The sequence below is a fragment of the Typopeltis vanoorti genome, chromosome 8, assembly GCF_054136105.1.
Source record: "Typopeltis vanoorti isolate ZY-2024b chromosome 8, IOZ_Tvanoo_1.0, whole genome shotgun sequence".
Lineage (NCBI taxonomy): Eukaryota > Metazoa > Arthropoda > Arachnida > Uropygi > Thelyphonidae > Typopeltis > Typopeltis vanoorti.
Genome location: NC_143556.1, coordinates 77,467,595 through 77,481,466, shown reverse-complemented (window position 1 = coordinate 77,481,466; position 13,872 = coordinate 77,467,595).

The following is a 13,872-nucleotide window of genomic DNA, read 5'->3' as shown; positions in this document are numbered from 1 at the left end:
TAATTAATGATTTAATTAAAAGTAATTATCTATCATTTTGTTCACAATATCACTGACCAAGAAAATCATTTGGCAATTTGAATGTCTGCTGTTTCCACTTCTCCAAAGGACAGGAGCTACATTGCTTGTCTAATGGTCTCATTTAATAATTTTTTCCCCTAGCTTCATCGATCAGAATAGTTTTCTTTAATTGATTTTGCAGTTAGTCGATCTGTGAAGTAGCTAAATATTCTTGTTGATCTCGAAAGAAATTAGGAATTTTAGACGCAATTTATCGACTGCAGAAAACACACACAAATAGAGTTCGAGCATAAATATTATTCAGGATTTGGAACATCTCCTTTCCTCTAGTATACCGCAGTATTTTAACTGAACTTGAGATAATGAAAGTTGAAGGAAGCAAGCTGCCTTTTTTTTCTTCTTTTTTTTTAATTTTAAAGTAAGGGTTAAAAGAGTACTACTAACTCCTCCATTTTTAGAATGAATAGAAAATAGAGGATGAGTAACTCTCCATTTCTCGATCCTGGTAAATGAAAAGTAAATTTCATTTATTTTTCAAAAAAGCAGGGAAGAAAACGATGCTAATGTTAAAGAAAGAATGAGAGCGACTCTGTATTATATAAGCATACAGGTCTTTAATTTTTTTTTTTTTTTTTTTGGCATTCGGCTATAACAGATTAGTTTTTCATTTCCCTCACTTAGTGTAATAATGTATAGTTATTATACTGAGAACAAACTAGTCGGTCCTTAAATCCACTTTAGACCCCGATTTGTTCAGACTTATTTAAGCCAAATAACAATGAAAAAGATCTTTAAATTCAGATGGATAATATATTAATTACACATGCCTAGATGGTTTATGGGTAATCAAATTGATGGGTAGTATGGGTGGTAGTTTTGCCAAAACAGATTTAACAACAACAAAAAAAAAATATATATTAAGCATATTTTTCTATGAAATTTGGGATTCGGGTAAACTGCAACTGCCTTTATTCTCATCCCTTTTACCTTCTTTTCCACAGATGCATTTAAATTTTGATGAAACTGACGGTGGAGTTAATTATATCTTATCAATTATCCCTTCTTTATGATGGTATAATCCGAAGTCATTTAAAAGGTTTATGTTTTTGCTCATCTAACATATAAGGTTTGAGCACAGGAATAGAAACAGAACACTAGGAATAGAAACGACATTTCATATTCACAAAACACAAGCTGTTATAAAACCTGTGACTTATATGCGTAGTCTACGCACTCTTTCAGATAGACAATTGCTTCATTTGATTCGGAATTTGATGTCAACATAAACTTGATAGAGAATCTTGCCAGTCTGAAACCGAAAATGAATTCTGAATCATGACACTTCATAGCAAGCGAATTAAATGGTCTGTTGAGAATTGGTCTGCCAAAAGAATCTGAGCAGATATTGGAATCGAAACTTAAAACTAAGAATCGACTTTCTCGAGAGACTTCATTATTCTGGATATAGAAGTAGTGAGAAGGAATTTATACCATCCTTATCTCAAGAAATTTCACCAGTATATTGCAGTTGTATTTCTGGAAGTGTAATTAGCTGACACCAAAGTACCGGGTATATAAAAAATCCAAGCCAATGGCGGTTGCTCATAAAGCCTGTGGGAAGAAGGATTCATTTTTGATAATTTAAAAGCAATATAAACATCTTGAACTTCTTGATACGTGAAATATAAAAAAACATGAATTTTCAATTTCTTGAAATGTGAAAGTTCTCTAAAGCAGTGATACGTATAATCATGCGAATGGCACCACGTTTTCTTTGCCAATGGAATTGGAGAGATCGAAATTAACAGTGGAAAAGGAGAAAAATTTTCATTTCAAGCTCAAAAACTAGTATAAAAAATATAACGTTTTAATCTATCCACATAAAGGGTTCTTACAACCACTTCATAAAAATTAGGTAATAAAGAAAATTCCTAATTAAAATTCAAAATTAATTAATTTTACAGCATTATACAAGAATAGTACATCTTTTTAAGCAACTTTTATAAAAATGTTCAAGAATGTACTTTTATTGTGCACGCCTAAGAAAATTAACTATACATGAAAGATCTGTAGGAACGATGACCACAACCGAAATAGAGAGAGAGAAGGATGATTGATTTCGACAATGGGTGGCAAAGTAATAATTTCAAAAGTACAGTCGAAATTATGCTCAATGAATAAAAAAAAAGGAGATTTTAATATAAAATTGAAGGCTCATTCCTTGCTGTCTTATCAATGGATTTTTTAAGAACATCATTGCAGTGAGCGAAGAATAGAAGAGAATACTTTACCACGATATAGAAGATGGAAAATAGGTACCAAGGACTCTGAAACATCAGTATAATGGCAGATTAATATTGTTGTTAAAAAAAAAAGAAAACTAATAGTACACCACACCATCTTATTGAATAAGAAAAGACCACATATTTTGATAATATAATGTACAACTCACTGTGCATTATCAAAAATTATGGAGACAACTACCGTGTTAGAGCAAAACTTTAGTTTAACAAAAACCAAAATGAAGTATTTAATATAAATGCATATAGTAATTTAATGAAGCAAAATTTAATATGAACCAAACTTAAATTAAAGTTTTGCTCTAACACGGTAGTTGTCTTCATAATTTTTGATAATGTATTCTGATCACGTGTAAGCATGAAAGAAAAGAATACAACTCACTGTCGCTAAGGTGTGTGTTCATAGGATTTCAAAACCATTCATACTTAACATGACTCGATATTTCCTTTGCGAAGGATTTGTAGTAAAATGTTGAGAAGGTTATAAACAGTTCATGTTATCAACAACATCAGTAATATATTATAAAGTAACACGAACGTTTTTAGAAATATCTAGTGGGCTCTGTTCTTATTCGCTGAAATCCCTAACAGTTCAAGTGGACTGTTCAGAGATTTCAGCGAGATTTCCCACCCATGATCATAGTCAACTTATGAAGTTCCATTCCAGGTTGACATTTTCTCCCATCTCGTTATGTTTATGGCAGTACCAAGAACTCTCGTTAATTGCTAGAATGAAGTAGAAATTTGCTAATAATATTACAAATCAAGTTGATATGAAGGATGATTTTACAGTTTTCCCAAAATGAACTAAAGTAAAATAATCTTTACTTTAGTTCAAAAACGAATTGGACAGAAACGAATAAAACATACTTTTAGTATACTGCTATAATTATTACACACTTGTTATAAAAATTGAAAAGTATGTCATTTCAAATTTACTTCTTTTTATTTTATTTTAAAATATAATTTCAACATACAAACTTCCCCTATAACGGACGGACACCTGATACAATCAAGGTATAACCGAGTTTGTCTGTAGATGCCATATAAATACCATAGGAAATAGATAGCTATGCTCTATGAATTTCCTTTAAAGAGTTGCTTACTCAGTTGAGGATTATCGCACTGATAATACAGTGGCGACACTAATGTAACTTTCCTTTGTTGTCCTGCATGGCCAGAAATTGTGCAGACGAAGAAATTGCGCGTTACCCAATTACCCACAGAACGTTGTCTGAGGAGTGTCTCATTGCTTCTGAAAACTTCAGTAGTAACCTTCCAGCTACTGGGAGTGGAGAGCGATAATGATCAAGAAAGTCCCTGGTACTGAGAATTAACTAATCTTGCTGACAACGTTCTTACCTTGACCTTACGTCAGAAAAACGTGAGTGTTACGCGTAATTCCAATGCAGCACCATGAGTTTTTCTTTGACTTCAGCAGACCAGTTTAATGAGTAACCCAAATAATGTTCTTCCTTCAGGCGACAGGAAGTGAATTTTGCCTTGCCAGTTCATCCTTTCGCACATCTCGTAAAGGCGGAGAGCAGCATGCACTATTGGTATGCTGTTATTAATACGCACCAGCAGTGAACGAATAATTTTTAAGAAAAATTTAAGATTCAGCTTCTCTTGAATTTTTTTATAAACTTTCTCTAAAACTATGGCAGTTATTTTATTTAAATAAGTGCCATAGTTTATAAGCATAACATATATGCATAACAAAATATCTCATTTATATTTATAAACAAAATATTTTAATAGTAATCGCATTCGGGAGAGTTTGTTCCAACTAAACTTCTACAGAGAGAAAAAAAAAAAAATATTATTAACACAAATAAGCATTGGATATAAGTATAAATCATATTTATTTAGCATTTAATTCAACATATATTTATTTAGCATTTAATATAAGTATAAAAATATTTATTTAGCATTTAATATAAGTATTAAACATATTTATTTAGCATTTAATTTAACATATTTATTTAGCATTTAATATAAGCATAAAACATATTTAATATAAGAATAAAACATATTTAATATAAGGATAAACCATATTTATTTAGAATTTAATTTAACATGGATTAACGAAAAGGAAATGCACATATATGCATAATCGAACAAATATATTGACAAATGAAAATTGACATTTATGTCTTTAGGGGTGAAGCAAGATGCTTTTCATATTCCCCGCTATCTGTTGTGGTTACACTGAGGATAAAATTTATGAGCAGTTTGCTCGCCCTGAATGGGCATGGAGATTATGCTTCGCTATAGGACAGTGGTCGCCAAAGTGGTCGATATCGATATAACATTGTTAGGGATAGATTCGGGCTCAGGGGTCGATTGGGGGTCGATAGAAAAATATAAGACACCATTGTACGGGTAATATTTAATTCGGTTAACTTGGATTACCTCCTGAATGACAACGACGCAATTAAGAGTGAATCGTGGGAACAGTGACATGAATAGGACCTGTAAGATGGAGCAAGGTCATGAAAATAGTTACGGAGACCAATCAAGTAGGCCAAAATGACGTATTTACCAATAAACGGAATGGTGGTTCCCGCCCAGCCGGCGCGGCAGGAGCGAGATTGCAACACGTGCGCGGTTCTTATTTACTTATACTTACATGTATTCGATCCCAGTCTCATTTTTGCGCATCGACATACAAGTGAGCGTTAATGTTCTAAAATTCATCAACATACATATTATAATTCAATCGTTATTCATTCACGAACTAAACTTCTCTATGTTGAAGAGTTGAGCAGGACTGGTAGTAATACCAGTGATATTAATACCAGTAGTTTATTAATACCAGTATATTAATATCACTAGTAATACCAGTGATATTACTAGTGATAGCAATAGTAGTAGTAATAGTAATATAATAATATATACTATATTATTCATACAATAAACACTGTAACTATAAAATAAACAATCTAAAAACTCACATAAGCATCTTTTTGCTTGTCCTATTATAATTACGTAATAGTAAAATAGAGGGGGTCGATAAAAAGTCAAGAAACTCTTGACGGGGTCGACGTTCAAAGAAGTGTGGCGACCCCTGCTATAGGAGGTTAATATAGCTTTTGGTCTTCTATATTTGAATATGTCCGTTGCCTCGTATGCTGCAGCTTGCTGAACCAAATCGTTGTGTGGAGGTGTGTGGACGTCTTTAGGAAAAACTTGGATGCTAAGGATCGTAGAAAAGAGAAAATATAGGGAATATTTGTGTCTCTATGAAGTTGATTGTTTCTAACATACCACGGGGAATTCAGAATCATTCTCAAGCACTTGTTCTGCACTCGTTGTATCTTGATAATGTTAGTATTAGTGGTGTGGTTCCAGGCTGGAGAGGCATAGGTGATTATAGGACAAATCGTCATCTGGTATAACTGCAATTTGATTCTGTTGCTGAGCTTGCTATTTCTGTTAATTAGCGGATAGATCTGATCTATGACTTTAGATGCTTTTGCACATGTAGACTTGATGTGTTGGTTGAAAGATAGCTTTTTGTCGAGAATTACAGCCAGGTAATTTGTTTCTGTCTGCCAGGGAATTTTAGTATTGAATAGAAACAGATCTCTTGCAGGATACATTAGCCTTTTCGAGAAAAGAATGGTTGAGCTTTTTGGGGGGGTTGACTTCCAATCTCCATTTAGAGAACCAACCATCCATCTTTAGAAGGTTTTCTTGAAGCTTTCTGGTAATGAGATGGGGTCGGAGAGATCTGGTTAGTATTGCTGTATCGTCCGCATACAGGGCCAAAATGGAAGACATCGGATTGTGCGAGATGTCCGACATGTATGCAGAAAACAGCAATGGAGCCAGTAGGGATCCCTGCGGCACTCCAGCAAAGATGACGTTGTAGAACCGTTGATTTTGACTTGTATTGATCTATTCTCAAGATATGAATGGATTAGATGAACCAATTTCAGTGAGGTACCGGCTGAGATAAGTTTGTGTAGGAGTCCAAAATGCCAGATTTTGTCAAATGCTTTGGATTGGTCTAGGAAAACAGCTCCTGTGCACTGGTGCCAGGTTATAGCTGGCGGTGATGTATTCCACAATCCTGTAGATTTGTTGGGTAGTACTATAGTGTTGCAGAAAACCAAACTGTTCGTTAGGGAGGATGTTTAGGTCATTTACTGAGGTTTGGAGTCGTTAGAGGATGACATTCTCCGCAACCTTATCCAGATTGGAGATGAGACTGATGGGACGATAATTTTGGGGTAGGTGTGGGTCCTTGCCTGGCTTATGTATAGGAATTACATCAGCCAGTTTCCAGGTGGAAGGAAAATAGTGAAATCTTAAGATTGCATATATTATACTGGTCAGGTGCACTACAGCTTTTCGAGGCAGCAGCTTGATCACCCTATTTGAGATGCCGTCTAGTCCAGGAGCTTTATTGTTCTTACGTTTTTTAATAATATTATATAATTCAACAGGTGATGTGGGTGCAATATGGTAATCATTAGTATCTGGGAGGTTTAATGCGTGTCTGACCTGTCTGTGGATTTTATAAAAGTGATTGAAATCTAAGTTGTTATGTTTTCACTGCTCCTCTATATTCTTTAGTATGGCTTCTGCCTTATATACATCTGTGTGAACTAAGCCCTGGTTTGAGATTATGGGGGAAGGGATCTGTCTTTATTTTTCATGTTTCTCAGTAACCACCAGATACAGTGATTAACAGGTGAGATAGAGGCTAACGTCTTATCCCAAACTTGGTTTCTATGAGTTTTAAGTGCATCTCTTACTGCCCCATTCAATGTATTAAGAACTGTTTTGTCCTGAGGAGCGCGAGTGTTACGAAATCTCTTCCTAGCTCTGTTCTTCTCTCTGATCAGGTCCATAATATCCTCAGGCAAACGATCAGGCTTGGGAATAGCTTTGTGGAAGGTTGCAACCGTTATAGTGTACTTAATCTGTTGGGTGAGGCTAGTCACTGCAGATTCCACATCTTCTGGTGTGTATATGTGAGGGACAGGTCCAATTTGATCCCTAAGTGCTTTACACAATCTCTCCCACGATATGCCTGAGTGAGAGGGAGAAGACAGGTATCCTTGTTCTCCTAATTGTAGTAGAATTGGATTGTGATCCGACGAAAACTCGTTTAGTGATTGAGGGCTGTACTGAAGTTTAATGTCTTGAAGGATAGCTATATTCAAGATGTCAGTGGTGCCAAACGTACTGAGATGAGTTGGTTTGGTAGGTCCAGCCACAACAGCATAGTTTGATCCTGTGTAGCTGGAAAGGATCCGACCATTTTTATTGGTAGATTTACTGTTCCAAGCAGGATGTTTTGCATTGAAGTGTCCAGCGATGACGACCGGTCATCGCTGGACACTTCACTTTTACTCCAAGGATGGCATCCAGATCTGATGTCAATAATGTCTTTAATGGAGGGTTGTAAGCAGAAAAAATTTCAAGGTTTCCAATTGAGTTTGTGAGGACATTAATTCCTGTGATTTCGAGGTTGGTAGTTGTAGGGTTGGTTATTGAATGGTGGTTGATATAGTTTTTGATAAGGATGGCTGTACCTCCACCTTTATACCCAAGTCTGTCGTTTCTGTAAATGTGATTCCCTCTGATTTTTAGGTTCTCAGCAGGCCTCAGGTGAGTTTCATTGATTAGAAATATATCTGGTTGTATCTATTATTGAATTCCTGGATTTCTAACAGTTTATTTTTGATACCGTTGGCATTCCAAGCAATAATCCTAAGAGAATCTGGGGCACAACAGAGAGTGCAGATAATATGGATTGCGTTTGCTGTAAGAATCTTTTTGTAACACTTAGTGTGATGGATTTGAGTTGCTGAAATCCTGCAGCATGTTTGCAACAGAAGAGGTGATAATAGCTGATATACTTGAATGTGAATTAGTCAGGTTCTGGGTTTGTACTATCTGTTTGGAGCGGGCCACATCAGCATATGTTCTCGCTTGATGTTGAAGATTCATTTTCTTAAGGGGTTCAGTTAATGATGGGCGAGCACCTGTTGTCATGTTCTCACTTTTGGAGGACTGAGGAGCCTGAGCTTCAGGAACTCTTGCACCTGATGAAGAGGTATATTGGTTATTTGGATCGTTCCATCTTTTTGGGGGTGATGTATACACCCTCTATAATTAGCAGGGTGAGGACCCCCACAATTAGCGCACTTAGCCGGGGTGGATTTTGGCTTGGCGCAGGTGTTTGTGGGATGATTCTCGCCACATTTTAGGCATCTGTAATGGGCTTTGCATAGCTTCTGGGCATGGCCAAATTTTTGGCATCTGTGGCACTGCCCAGAAGATGCTTTTTTCTCAATGGTTCTGTGGTGATTTAGAGTCCGCAGATTGATTTTAGATTATAAATGTCTTTGTAAATATTATGAATTTCTACTAATACTGAGGCAAGTGAGAATGTGTGATATTGTGTTCCTCCTGCGTCCAGCTCCTTTGTAAGATTTCTATAATCAGTCACCATGGCGGGCTGAATTTTTATGCCCTCGTCTACATTTTTAGCAGATCTATAACTTATTTGTAAGTTAGCCATGACGGTTCTCAGTGTTGTCCATCTTTGCTTTACGCTTAGGATAATCGGTGGCACCTGTTCATTGGGGGAGGCAGAGGGATCTGGAATGGGAACATCCTCGTCCATACCAACATCATTTGTTGGCTCAGCAGCGAGAGTTTTTCTCTTCTGACGAGTGTGGATTTCTCCTTGATCAGAAGGATTCGAGGTAGAGACAACTAGATTGAGTTTTTCTTCCATTTGAGGAGAGTCTTCATTTTCCTCAATGTCGACTTCGGGTGAAGAATATAAGTTTAAGTAGCCGGGCCAATCTCGTTCAAATTTTTTGAGAAGCTTTTTGACAAAAGTGAGTGCTAGCCCTTTATCGAGTGACTCGATAATGATGTCGGGGTCGATCATGCTAGCAGGCCATGCCATCTTGAAACTTCTTTTGGAGTTTATTTATGAGTATAAGATCCTAAATGATGCAGACAACCCGTAATGGAAGTCGGGCGAGGTCATTATCTCCCTGGAGATGAAAACGCCCGTTCCCAACTTTGTTGTTATCGGATCCACCAGAGTAATGATTAACTACCCTGGCGTAAAAAAACAGTGTTTCAGATGTGGTGCCCTCACTCACCTTGGGGCAGACTGTCCTAGAGCTAAGTGCAAAAACTGCCTCAAAGCAGGGCACAATCAAGAAAAATGTGAGGCAGCTTGCCTAAAATGCGGGGTCATTGACCACAAAGTGGACACATGCCCATCAAGAACCCTGGCAGAGAGGATGGGAGGTGCAATTACACCTGCAACTGCACCAAGCAATGGAAATGGCACAGCACAGGAAGCCTCTCCACCTTTAAAGGCCACTCCTAATGCTACAGAAAGCCACCCCTCCACCTCTAAGACAACCAAGAAAAACCGTAAGGAAAAAAAAAATTCCACAATAGAAACGAGCAGTAAAAACCACACAGAAGAAAAAGTCGATATAACTACAATAGAAGAAAGAGAAGCTACAAATAGTAATATAGATAGTGATATAGATATAGCCAAGGAAGACGAAAAGATGGAGGCAGACACCAACACTTCCAAGCGGCCATTAAGCCCACAAGAAGAAGAGTTGATAACACCAAAAACAGCTAAAGTATCTGAGACCGCCCACCCAGAAGTCCCTCATGCAAAAGCAGGGGAGACTCTAAGCCATCTTATTAGAGGTATCCCTGGGGTGGCGGATAAATTCAAAGAAGCGATGGCAAAATTAGAAGAACCTGAACTCCTCCTTACAGGGAAGCAGGGACCTGATGTTGTCAGTTCAAAATTGGGTGACCTTTTCGTTGATGACATCAGCAAAATCAGCCCTGATCAAGTAGAGGTAGCTATGGATTTAGATGAGGAGGCAGTTTCGGGGTTTTTTATAGCTCTCTGCAAACTGGACATGGTCAAGGGAAGTGAAGTGGCCAAAAGAATACTAACAGCCCACAACAAAAGAAAGACACAGTAACCACCTTGTGGGTTTTCTGTACACAGCTTCACTGGTTTTTAGATCCCACAAGTGGGGGAGGACCTGAGAACCCGAGCGGCGAAGGCTTACAGAGAGGCGGTGCAGTTCCTTGTGAGCTGCATCACTCGGGCCAGATCCTTCCTCCACCTCTAAATTTAGTTTTCCATTCCTTTGGCTTTCTCGATACTTATGTTACACCTTCTGTTTGTTACCATGTTTTCCTTTTCAGGATTTTTCCTTTTTCTAAAGTGAAAAATCAACGACCGTTTTAGAAACGCCCCTGGGGAGCAAACAGCTAAAACAGGTCAACTGAGGCTCTTTTACCTACTCTACTACTATGCACTCTATCTTTACTTCCTCTCCTACTATCTGCTGACTCTCAGCCTATCTTACTCTACAGGCCAATGATGAATTTTGTTGAACTCACAAATTATTATTAATGGAATGCAATGCTGTAGCCAATGAAGTTTTAACTGAGGCTCGGCTATTGCTGTTACCCTCCTGCCATGATCAGAGCTTTAATAGCTCAATAACACCTTATCCCTACACTGTCCTCTACGGGTAACGGAATATGAAAAGCATTCTTGCTTCGCCCCTTTAAGCCAGTCCTTTTAAGGACTTCTAATGATTGTCCCACTCAGGGCGAGCAATTTTATTTGAAACCTCTTATAAGTCACCATGCAACCGATGACACAGTTTGTAAAGTTGAGCATCTTGGGTTATTGAGTGGAATAAATATCTCAGAACACGTAAGTCTCTACGTTGATACATCTCACCCTGTGATATTTTTGAAGTCCCCTAGATATGTAATGTACGAGATACAATCACGTGTGAGGATATAAACGATAGCCTTTAAGTTTATAACTTTTCATAGTTGAAATTCATATTAAAAAATAAATAATTAAGATTTTATATTTCATCACAGTCCAATCTTAGGAACACTTAAGTAGTTGCATACATTGATGTCTAAAGATCCGGGAAAGAATGGAAATATATAATTCTCCTTACGAATAACAAACATTTCCTTTAATGGTTTTCTTGAAATTTCACTCTGTAGGATTAGATCGAAACGAGCCATAGTTTGCCACATTTGATTAGACCAGGGTTTCCCAAATTCTGCGGACCACTAGTGTTCCGCGAAAAGTGAATAAGTGTTTCGTGATGTCAGTGACCAACCGTGTATTTTTAAACATGGAAGTAATTCGGGAAAGAGAATACCGCTGTTTATGACCGGTCATAAAAATTGCTTGCAAGCTGATTACAGCAATGGGCGGCGTATCCTCTGTTCTCAAAACTGAACGAAATAACATCTGTGTTGCAAATGTTAGTGACCAATCAGCAAGAAAGTATAAAGAAAATTTTTCCACTGAAATTGAAGATCAAGGTAATCTGCATCCGGTTCTCAAATCTAGTAATACTGAATACGTTCTTCGCAAGTTCGTATTGTAGGGTGAAGGTGCTTGTTTCTAAACCGTAGTACAGTGATTTTTTAAAAATAATAGGCGTACAGATTTAAATTTTAATATGAGTAACAGACAAGGGACTTTGTTTAATTTTGGTATTAAGAAATCTCTTATTCAAGGTGTTTGTGACGCAACAGATAGTGAGTCATCCACCACCAGCCTACAAAGCGATCTCCAGGATGTACAAAAAGAGAGGAAAACTACCAGCACACAGGAGAAAAACTCTGCATTCACTCGTAAGTACTTATAATAATATTATAAATTTTTGGTGATCAGAATGGGATATGCCAATGAAAATCAGCATTTTTCATCAGAAAATCAGAAAATTTAATGATGTTGTCCTGAGGAAACTACAATATGTTACAAGATTTCATTAGTCCGGTGATTGGTAACTGATTTTAATGTAATTTTATATTTGTCAACATGTCACACCGTATACCATAAATAATTAATTATTAATACATTACAAAATAACCAAGGTGTTCCGTGAAAATTTCAGGATTTGTGGAGTGTTCCATCGTAGGAAAAATCTGGGAAACGCTGGATTAGACCATATTGGGAAAAGTTACTGCAATAACAGAAAGAGAGACGAAAAAGAAACATTAACAAATAGAATAAGTGTGTGTGTGTGTGTGTGTGTGTGTGTGTGTGTGTGAGAGAGAGAGAGAGAGAGAGAGAGAGAGAGACAGAAAGACTGAAGTCCATAAACATCATGGGTCGGGGTGACAAACGTAAACATGCAACTTGACCAACGCCCTGTTGTCGTTCGTGGGAAAGAGGTCATGTCCGGTTTACCACCCCGGAAGAGGAAGGGTTCTGCGATACCTGAATTTCATAGATCGCCATATGACCTTTTTGATATAACGAACTGTCGTTAATCTATAGTCTATTGTGGCATGTTTTGTGCTTCTTCGAGTCCAGTTTGCTGACGCCCTTTCAAGAGGAAGTGATTGTTTTATGTAACCTGCTTGTCGTGGTAGTTCGGCTTTATGGAAAGAATTTGTTTGCTTTCTTATACCTTTCCTGCAACGCATATTTCTTTCTCCATTCAGCCCTGACACATATAACAAGCTGTTAAGTCTATTGCTTTGAAGTTTTTTTTTTCTTTCTAGGTCACATTACCCGCCTGATATTGAAGTCTGTAAACATTACTTAACCTAATTTCACTTATGTTTTGCATTACACATCCTTTGACATCGCTCGTCGGCCGATACATTGCACAGAATAAAGTCCATTGATTATCTCAGTTGGTCGGAACATCTATTCATTCAATCAACGAACAGAATGCAATTCCCTTACGTTCAAGCCAGTTCTTCCTTATGGAGCTTAATTTAAAAGGATATTTACACTGGCTTCTCAATCAATTTGGTTTACAAAGATATTTGATCGTAAATGAAATCCACTGAGTAGGTCCTTTTCTGTGGATCAGAGGTTATAATTAAGGAATGGCAAATGTGAACTTGTGGTATAAATAATCTCGAACCCTTTTATGTTAGTCAAATATAAGAATAATGTCTTAGTAATGTTTGACTGTAACTTTGATCTTTCAACTATAACGATCTGATGATGAACAGAAGTCAAATTTTCTCTGTTCAGATATTAACGAATTCAGTGTCGTTGATATCCTCCTCATTTCTTTGTTATTTCATTTAATAGCAAACAGATTAGCATTAAGATTCGTTTAACAGATTAAATACTACTGCTTTGGTTAGATGTTTAAATTCACTTGTTAATAGCTTCCATTATAACTAACAGCTCATATAATAAAACTCTGCATTCAGTAACTGAGAGATGTCATTCAGTAATGATGAACCAATAAAAATCATAAAATAATATATATAAAGGTCACCACTTGCTTGACGTCTATCTTCATCTTCCTCGTTTGAAGTTATTTTCCTAATTTGCTTTGCAATACTTGATAGTGTAATCAGCAAAATTATGGATAGAAATGGTGGAAAATCTGTAATGTGCAACATCGGAATACTGGAGAGAAATCTGAGAAGACAAAGCCAATCTCCATAGAACAACTAGGGAAGGAACTAGCGATCCAGCTGTAAAAAGCAGACGGCAGATCATAAGTATTTATATGCA